The sequence below is a fragment of the Colias philodice genome, chromosome 23, assembly GCF_061535455.1.
Source record: "Colias philodice isolate Cphi_HAF_F1 chromosome 23, ilColPhil1 Martin Lab GWU primary, whole genome shotgun sequence".
Classification (NCBI taxonomy): domain Eukaryota; kingdom Metazoa; phylum Arthropoda; class Insecta; order Lepidoptera; family Pieridae; genus Colias; species Colias philodice.
In genome coordinates, this window is record NC_143108.1 from 4,670,235 (window position 1) to 4,681,221 (window position 10,987).

A 10,987-nucleotide genomic window follows, 5' to 3' on the forward strand; every position below is an offset into this window, starting at 1 on the left:
CCGAGCGGCGTTGTGTGCGTGCGTCAAGCTTGCGTACGTACATGAGCGGTCCCTTTGTTCGAAGATAACTTACTTGTTCTCTTTATACTATGGTTATACTCACGTTCAGTTCATTATTTTTTAGTGTCAATTAACGTTTATACATTCGATAAGATAAACTATTAATAACAGTGATTTATTATACACCCACACATGTATAATTTTATTCGAATACAGATTAATGTTGTTAGATATTGTTATAATTATTCGTTATTGATACGGAGGCTTTAATTAATATGTTTTGTGCTTTTTAATTTGTTTACTGTTTTGTGATTTGCATTTTTAACTACTTAACAGTACAGAATTAGAAATGATAAAACTAAAGAATATAATATAATTCTATACTTACCGATAATATGATAAACGTGCGTATTTAAGGATCTCAACGAATGTGAAAAAATTCAGATATTCCAGAGGTACTTTCTTTAAACACCTATTTTTTAATTAACACCAAAAAGTATATAGAATTTTTTGACAACGTATTAAGCGTACGTGTTTTAACTTTTAACTACTGCCTACTGAGCAGATTGAAGAAATATATAAGTTAATCCCCATCCTCATACCATGCAAAATCACACCCCAATCGATCCAGTAATTCCCGTTATACCCATAATCCAATTCTTATTTTTAATATCTTTAAAAGATTAATCAAAAGTCCCGTAAGTCACGAACGACATAGCTGAATAAGAAATACTTAATTGACGACAAATATTGTTGGTCACGGTAATTAGTCGAGTACATAGTGACGTCATAGCTGATGGTCAGCCGTGACGGGTCACGGGTTCGATCTTGATTGAAGATGAATGGAAAAATCAATTTGAGATGATATTCTGAGAAACAGTTGTTTAGTAAATGTGTGAAAAATTATTATTAGGATTTTGTGACTTGGTTGGAACGTGTTCTTTGGAAACTGGATAGATTTTGAGCGAACATTCTGAAAATAATGAATATTTAAGGCTTTTTATCCCAAAAAATGTTATATAGAGTCAATAGAGCCAACTAAGTACCAACCTACTATTTAATTAATAATTCTTTATTTTGGAAGTCTTGAAAGATAAACTTTTAAAACAATTCACTATCTATTACGGTTGCGTGTTTAAAAAATGGATGTAAGGTTCTTTGAAGCCAAAATTAAAAATAAAAAAAAAGCACTAGCGTCATTTCATTTAAGGTCAGGTGGGGTAAGAGGAACATATTTCATTTTCAGTAAAATATTTTGACTGCTAGGAACAACAGTTATAGCTTTTTAAGATCTTTGAAACACACAGAACTTACCTTTATGTATTAGCTTCCCGTAGGCTAAATGTCATTACTCTAATAACAGTTCTTACGAAGATATTGACGTTAATGTCAAGATTGAGTAATCGTTCCTCTCCCCCCTTACATGGGGTAAGAGGGACAGTCATTGTATTTCCTAAGATTGGTGTTTAAATTAAAATATTCGTTGCTAAATGTTCGTTAATTTGTAGGTAGAATGTCTTTGGTCAATATTAGATCTTAATATCGATGAAATAAGGTATAATTTGGAATAAAAAAGAAGAATACATCAATTCGGGGTAAGAGGGACATACAGGTTCGATCAGGGGTGGCAAACTTAAAAGAAGTCGACTAGTTATAATTCTATTTTTATTTAATCATACATAGTAATGGTAAACAGTCTGTCCCTAACTAGTTTTCCTAGTTAGTTACTCTTTAAAAATAACAATGGCACTATGTGATAAGATCAATATTGCGAATCAGTCTTTTAATTCTTCTATTAAGAACCTTCTCCTTTTTAAGAAGTCAGTTAAAAATATAAATGATCTTCTTGATCCAAAAGAAATTCTTTTTAATTTCTGGAATTTTGGGACAGGCGAACTTAGCGAAACTTGGCGAATAGTGGTTCCGTTTTACATCACTGTGTTCCGGTTTGGTGGTGAGATGAGGCTCTGAAGTAATTACTGGCACAGGAGGCATAACACCGTAGTCCTTTAGGCCGGCAACGCACTTGTGACTCCTCTGGAGTTGCGAGTGTCCATGGGCGGCGGTAATCAGGTGATCCGTATGCTCGTTTGCCCGCCTATTAAATAAAAAAAAATATATAAAAAAACACATGAACGAAGTCGCGAGAAATTTTTAGTTATAATTTAAAATTGTAGTAGGTACAGAACAGTCAGTCACTTCTTTTCATTTTACCCACATATAAAATTATAAATTAATCAAAATGTTGGTCACCCCTCACACGGGGGAAGAGAAACATATGTTCCTCTTACACCGTCAATAGTGTGCCTCTTACCCCAGCTATTGTTTTTGTAGGCTAGGATTTTCAAGCGAAAGAAACTCACATAATTTAGTTGTTTCTTAACTAAAATGATTAATAAAAGAAATACTTACAGTTTTCTCCGTGTATCAGTATATTTAAAATATTTATAGCACTCGTTTATCACTAAAATATGGGTTCGCAAAAAAAGAGCCAACTTGGTCTTAGTCGAATTCACAACTGTCAAATTTGTTTACATTTTTTGTGACGTCTGTGCTACGTAGCGACATCTACTCAAACCCGCTCAAACTAATTCGCCTTCACTTTTTTATCCACGGAAAGTACATAGTCATAAACGCTTCGGTTTACTAGTTATGGTATCTAGGCCCTCTTCCCCCAGTGACCCTCTTACCCCACCTGACCTTATTAATTAAATTAATTCATTCTGTAGCTTTTCATTTAGGTATATAATACTTACACCTTGAAGACTGAAGTACCTTAAACTGTTAAACACATTTAAGCACATCCAATATTTAAGAATCAATCGCAAAGACATAAATCTCCGATCCCATTTTCTTCAATTCCATTGACCACAATATTTTGTGTATCTCAAAGGTGGTCCATTCATAAGAAACTAATGCAATATAACTCAAATTAGCTAGCCGTTGTAACCAGGTGTCTCTTGAAAAGGTACAGTTGCTGTTTTATGGACATAATTTATTGTCTATTTTGAAGTACAATGCAATAATTATAGGGCTTTTGCAGTTCAAGTATATGTTTGTAAGTAAGTTCACTTCATTTAATATTTAGGAGATTGGTTATAAAAGTGTGCATAAGAAACAAAATTATTGGCATTTAAAGTAAGTAGATTGAACAAAAAACAGATTACATATATTTAGTAGTTCTTACATCGAATATTTACAGTTCAATCGTTTTGATTAGACTAGGTACACGTGCTTCAATTTCCCTTTCTCGAAGAAAGCAATTTATGAATAAAACCGTATCTCTATGTATATGTGCACTACCCATACTTATGAATTTAATTTCACGGAAAAATAATATCATCTAAATAGAATAAAAATCCTCGAAGGACCAAAAAAGTGAAAATTCACAATACTATGCTATGAGTATGCATCTTATCAAAGCAATTCATAGTAACAGTAGTTAGAAACAGTTGTTTCTACCACTAGCCCGCGAACAGAAGGAATTAAACTATCGATTGACCAGAAATGCATAGTAATATTATAAAGCTTTCTTGTTTGTTCGTTTGTTTGAACGCGCTAATCTGGGGTACTACTGGTCCGATTTGAAAAATTCTTTCGGTGTTAGATAGACCATTTATCGAGGCTATAATATATCATTACGCTAAGACCAATAGGAACGGAGCCATGTGGGTGAAACCGCGAAGCGCAGATAGTCCATCATAAACCCAAGAGGCTCCTATCATTAAAACTAATAAAACAGACTTCACTAAGCATACGGTCCGAGTGCGGGCGCCAAAAGGTAAATATTCTTTGTGTAAGCCGCCTCGGAAATTAGTCAAAGGCTTGCTTGTATTTGTTTTCACTAAATATGCTTCGGCTACCGGCTTACTGCATTAGTTGTGGACATGCTTTGACTTCCATGTACTTTGGATCTGGTTTTGTCGTATCGGTTTAAAAATTATTGAGGTTGAACCTAACTAGGTACCTACTTATTCCAATATTACCGCCTTTATTATTATGACAGTAATAGTTTTGAATTATAAGATTGTGTTAGAACTACATCGTGCAAGAATGGTGGAAGATATTTTGATGAAACGGAACAAGCGCCTGTTAAGTTATAAAAAAATACAATAAGTTAATAAGAAGTATAAAATTTAACGTTATTTTAAAGATTTTTCAACAGCTCTGACATAAACAAGATAATTACTGCGAAATATGCTGTTTATCCTACAAAATAATCAACAACCTAGTGCTAAGCATACGGCGTGACCTCTAGATTAAGTAAATAATTTTTTCTCAAAAGTCAATTGCTAAAAGTCGCGCTTTACACCGAATGTGCAGACAATAAAACAAATAATTGTTCATATAAGATTTTTGACGTATTTTTAGAATGTAGATAACAACTATCACCAACTATAGTAGGTAAAGAGAAATAAACGCACTACCTAGGTATGTATTTCTTAAAGAATTTATTAATAATCGTGACTATCAATTAAGCCATAATTAAGCCGTTCCTCAAGTTATCACAGATTCCATAAAATATATCTACATACTTATATACCTAATGATATTTCAAGAAAGCGCAGCTAACATAGTGCAAGAGGGCCCACTGCGCTTAAGTTCAATATTAATTTTTATTTATGTTTAAAACACTCATATCCATAGAACTTACTAGTTAACTTCAAGCCCACAAAATTTGCAACAGATGTTCCCATAAAAAGTTCTTAATGGACAACTATAGCTTATTCATAAATCGTAACTAATTGTTCCTTTATTCTTCTCAAGTTTTTGGAAGAATGAATAATGTGAGGCGTGAAATAGCCGCATTTTTTATAAGAATTTGCACCGTGAAGTAGGCGCCACGTGGTCATAAAACTTAGACTATGCCTTTAGTTTGACCGCTAGGACGTAGTATGGTGAAATGAACAGATTCAACACTACAAAGTTATTTCTTTGCGAATTAGTTTTATTTGATCAATGTGTGTGTAATACATACTTGTTAATTAAAAAAAAATAATTAAAAAAAATTAGACATAAGTAGTCTAAACTATTTTAGTGTGTAAAATAATATTATTTTGCAAATTACTGCACCTTTCTTCCTAGCACTTGCAACTTAAACATTTTTTTAAACCATAAATTTTATAACACTCATTCCGAGTAATATATTATTCCATGTTATATCTTATATGTATATGTATTCTTGTTCAAATTATTTGTTATAGGTAATATATTTAATTCCATACTATTAGAATAATACATCCATCCATAATTTAATAATATTCCGTACATAGAAAACGACACACGTTTTATCGTTTATTCTATCATATACTATCAACAAGCTTCTTAAGCGGCATTACAAAGGCTTGCAAGCACAAATTTGTTCCTAATGATCTGCCGTGAAGCTGGTCAAGACGAGACGGTTTGACGACATTCAAAAACTTTGTTTTAATTTTTGCGACAAAAGTTTTCACTTTTGTGTACAAATTTTTAGAACTAAAGAAGTCGTCAGGTCAGGTTGTCAATAATTATTTAGGTAATATACATATGTATTTCAATTCTGATTATTTTTTTTTCGCACTCTTTTTTCGTCAAATAAGCGGATTTACTTATTTTTACCAAAAAATAAATTGAAATAAATAGACCCTTTTTAGAATACATAGACTACCTATGTAAAAAACATAGACAGGGTTCAACGTTTTAATTTGTTATTCACTTGTTCTTGATTATTTTCTGAAAAGCTTTATTTGATAAAAATAATACCTACATATAGAAATAAAAATAATAGGTACACATTATTTGTAAGAATAAATTTTAACGAGAGCTAAAAATCTGGAATATTCCATCAATAGTTCTATGCATTCCATTAAAAACGTAAGTAGGTACCTAGATAAGTCTTTCGTAATAAGCTTTGGAACGAATATTATAATGATGCATTTCTGCAAGGGACCTTGTTAGCAATGTTATTTCAAAGAGCATTTGATTTAAGTAGCTGGAAGAAACGTCTCTATGTAATTCATACGATAGGAAGCTTTAAAATGTAAGGGATCAGACGCACTGCAGAAGGCTGCGATTTCAGTAATTTTATTTGGATTTATTTGTGGCTATTGGTATTTCATAATTATTAAATGCATTGTGTTTAATACATTTATGATTGTCACTTATAACGGCTTAATTAGATCTGCATATATAATAGGCATACATTTTAAAACCTAGGTATACCTAGTATATCTGTACGAGGCCGAGGGGCCAAATAACAATATTCACCCAAATACCATAACTTAGAAACATTAGGTTGATAAATATTAAGTATAGTAATGGAACGCACGCCATCTACTTTTAAACGATAATTAACAATTCAAATCAAAACCGAAACGGAAAATTACAAGTCCAAAATTAGCAGTGCGCGGTAGGCCGCGCTTTTTATACGCCGTCAAAATGGCGGTTCGGAAGCCATTTTGCGTCCGCAATTTTAATTGGAACGATAAAGGGACGTTTTTCGCGGAATATTTGAAGGGAATGCGGTGTCCGCAAAAAGTTTTATCTGTTGTCGATTAAAATTCCTCATTGGAATCGAACAAATAAGTGCTTTTTGTGGGCCACGCCTGTGACACTTCGCGACAATGGCGACCATGTTTTGGATGCATCGTTTGACGCTAACACTGGCTTTTTATGGGGTTGAACGGTTGGACACTGAGAGAAGCTCTTTTTCTGCATGGTAAGAGGGCTGTAGTGATTATTCGTAGTGGTTTAGCGGTGTCGATCTTCAATTGCCATGCCCTAGAAGAAAAAATGTGTTTTTCGTGTACCTAAACGAAGAGCGTCTGTGTATTGGAAATAAAAGAAACTGATTATGATACAGACAAAAATATATTATCTGCACCTTTCTGTTCACATGAAGTCTTTTAATAAATAAAATAAAGAAGCAGGAACGTTCCAGAAAGTTGTCTAGCCAAGGTGATGGCATCTGTAAATATTTATTTTGTTAATCGTAGGTTCTTACTGATTTGCTCTCTTCGCTCGCTCTTTGCTCTGCTTCTATTCTAAAATAGAATAGGTACCTAATACAGACACTATTCAAAGAAGATGGCCAAAAAAGTAAGCGATCCGTTATGTGTATTCAATTTTAAATAAATAAAGACTGATTATACAAAGTAACTATAATTATCTACCATTTACAAGATTACATTTTTTTACTATCTTCTTCAACAAATAGCAAAACTATAAGAAAATCGAAGACATTTGTACACAACTATATCATTTGTCCTTCTTTTCTACTCATACACCGAACATTGGCAGAAGCCCCTCATTCTACGAAACTTTCATACCGGAGAGGAACCTCACACAAGTTCATGTTCCTGAAGAATCTCATTGCCTTGCCATCCAAACTAATCAAAATACACGTCACACGACACGTTACCTATAAAACATTGGAACAGCGGCACCGATCTTGTCATATTACACATATTAATAGCTCACTAATGGCTATTAAGCGTGAGTGAACTGTAGCTCATAAAAACATCAACTAAAACGTTCGGTTGACACGAGCTCACGTAAATCAAAACGTGGCTGTAAATCAAAGACGTGTAACGGATGTGTTTTGAACAGTTTAAATGTCATAAAGTATTTTTGTTTGATCATTTAGTTGGGGTATAAATTTTGAATGTTTGGATGGTGCGCCGATTGCAATGGTAACGTTTTGCGGAAAAATAACTGTAGTTATTTCAGATTTCGATTTTTATGATTTCAGTATTGATTAAAAGAGTCCTAGCACATATTAAAAGCAGAGTAGGGTATTTGAACTTGGAAGAGAATAGTTGGATAAAGTACTATCAAGTCTAAAATTTATTTTTAGTGTTCATTTTATGCTTTAAATTCCAATAATAATAGATACCTACCTATTGCCTCATTTTGCTTTATTGGAAAAACCTCGTCAAATAGGAACGTATAATTAACAGTTCTTAAAAAAAACAAAGCTAATTAAGTTCCTCTGTAAACATGACTACATCATTGATTTGAATACCAATATCTACTTCTAAAATACAGTTACTTAATGATGAATCATTTACTTAACTAATAATTAACAGATCCCAGTAGGAAGATGTCAATTAGCATTCATTTTTGTCGGCCTGTTTTTTCCTTACCTAGACAAAAAATAAAGATGATTTATGACATCGAATGTAACACGAGTCGAAGTAGGATACAAATTGTCTGTGGCAGATCGTTTTTTTTTAAATATCTATGGTCCTTGCTTGTGTATCTTGTTGTGTATGGAATATCGATGAATTAAAACTTACATTTAAAGAGGAAAAAGGTTCAATTATAATACCTATGATGAGCATATTAAAAAAAATCGAGAAACTGGAAAATTTTGGTTATCTTCATTTTAACAATTTGTTGGTCACGTTGATGTGTCGTCGGATTTTGAAGACTCGAAGTATATAGTTAGTTAATTTTATTTTATTTTGAAATTGTTTTTAGTTAAATCTCAAATATGTATAAAAATGTCTCTACGATTGATAGAGATTAGAGATATTTTTAATTTGTTGTTATTAATAAGCCGAATAGTTCATTATGTCCGGTTTTGACAGAATATTTATGGCTATGTCATTTCATATGATTTACGCCTCGTATTTTAAAATTAAGAAAAATAATCTTTATAATAATTTATGTAGAAAAATATAGATTGAGTTTAATTTAAATAACAATAGTATCGATATATTCCAAGACATCACTATTTTTGAAACCCCTAAATATCTTTACGAGTTCAAAATCTAAAAACCCCAAAATTCTTGCCGTTGTGAAACAAAAAATTATACAAAAATAAATCATAGTACACCGCAATAAGAGCTACATTATTTTAAATTATTTATTCAGGACAATTTTTGGCTAATTTGCCTGAAATATTTTCTTATGGTATTCTATTTTGACATTAGTGTTAATAGACCGCAGGTGTTCAAAGGAATTTCGGAAATGTAAGGGAGATTTGATGAACTAGTTTTGTGACCCGACTTTGAACGCCGATTTTTATATTTCAGAATGTTTTTCTAAGTAATAATTAAGTATACTTCCTAACTAACTTAGGTAGAAGGTTATTTATTGAAATTATTCAAAAGAAGAAGTCAGAAAATGTTAAAGATGTTTAACTGCGTTGTTGTTTAGGGTTCCGTAGCCAAAATGGCAAAAACGGAACCCTTATAGTTTCGTCATGTCCGTCTGTCCGTCTGTCCGTCTGTCCGTCTGTCACAGCCGATTTACTCGGAAACTATAAGTACTACAGTGATGAAATTTGATGGGAATATGTGTTGTATGAACCGCTACAAAAATATGACACTAAATAGTAAAAAAAAGAATTGGGGGTGGGGCCCCCCATACATGTAACTGAGGGATGAAATTTTTTTTTTCGATGTACATACCCGTGTGGGGTATCAATGGAAAGGTCTTTTAAAATGATATAAAGTTTTCTAAAAAACATTTTTCTTAAAGTGAACGGTTTTTGAGATATCAGCTCTCAAAGTCGTAAAAAGTATGTCCCCCCCCCTCTATTTTTATAACTACGGGGTATAAAATTCTAAAAAAAATAGAGGTGATGCATGCTAATTAACTCTTTCAACGATTTTTGGTTTGATCAAAGTATCTCTTATAGTTTTTGAGATAGGTTGATTTAACTGTAATTTATTATATTTGCTGCTACGGAACCCTTTGTGCGCGAGCCCGACTCGCACTTGGCCGGTTTTTTATTTTTTATATCAGAGCAAGCAAAGGAGCAGATGGGCCACCTGATGTTAAGTGGTCACCAGCGCCCATAAACACTTGTTACATTAGAAGTGTTACAGGCTTTGCCGGCCTTTTATGGACAAATAAGCTCTTTTCTTGAAGGCCCCAATGTCGTAGTTGTTCGGGAACACCGCAGGTAGCAAATCGTTCCACAGTTTCTAACAGTTTTTCAGTTTCAGTGTTTTTCTAATGTTCTAACGTTTTTCTTCCTGCAAAATCTATTAGTCGTATTATCCTACCGTTAAGTTGTAGCCTTCTATTCAAGTAAAGCCACGCTATAAAGCTAGTCCTCACATTTGCAGACAACCTGCGAACAAACCGTAATTAGCGAATGTTTTTATCCCCACACGTGCGTCCCAATACCCAATGATTCCCAATGATGTGGTATCTTGGTGTTTGGGCCAAATACATTACAAAGTCACAGAAACACGCATGGAATTTGGGCATATGATTTAGAGGCCATGCATGCAGTTATGCTGATGTTTCCGTTGCCGTTTTTTTGATATGTTTGGTTATTTTTGATTGATGAAAATGTACGTGTATTTGGAAGACTTAAATTAACTTCTGACCGATGTAAATTAAAATTTATACCTGAATATAAATTTATAAAGTAGGTATGTATAAAAAAAAATCGATCACGCATTTGATTGCCATCAAACCAAAAATATCAAATTCTACTGAACAATGTATAAATAATGGTTGAAGATATTTTGACTGTTTATATTTTTTTAGCTTATGGGTAGTAGGTACCTAGGTAGATACAGCCTTATAATAGATACCTAGATAACTAGGTACTGATTTAAAGGTTTGTACCTACCTAATTTATATATTCCATTGGATAGAATGGAATGTAGAGTGACTATCACTATAAAATTAAAATTAAATATTAGAAAGATAACTAGCAATCTCTATAAGTGTCATATTTTAGCACGAAGAAAAAAAAATCAAACACACTCTATGAGACTCCGATATTTTTTTCTCACAATAACTACAATAGGAGTCAAACATTAATAGTAGATATCGCCATAATCAACAATATGTTATTAATATCAGCCTCATCGTTTATCTCGACTGAACCCAGTCAATCCCAGCGCAAACTTATTGCGAAATCAATACAAGCAATTAACATCCTTATCCCATAGATATAAGACGCAAGATAGCGTCCCAAAAATTGGTACACACACTCAATTTTTCTTCGCACCCCACGTAATTAACTGTTTTCCCTTCCGAA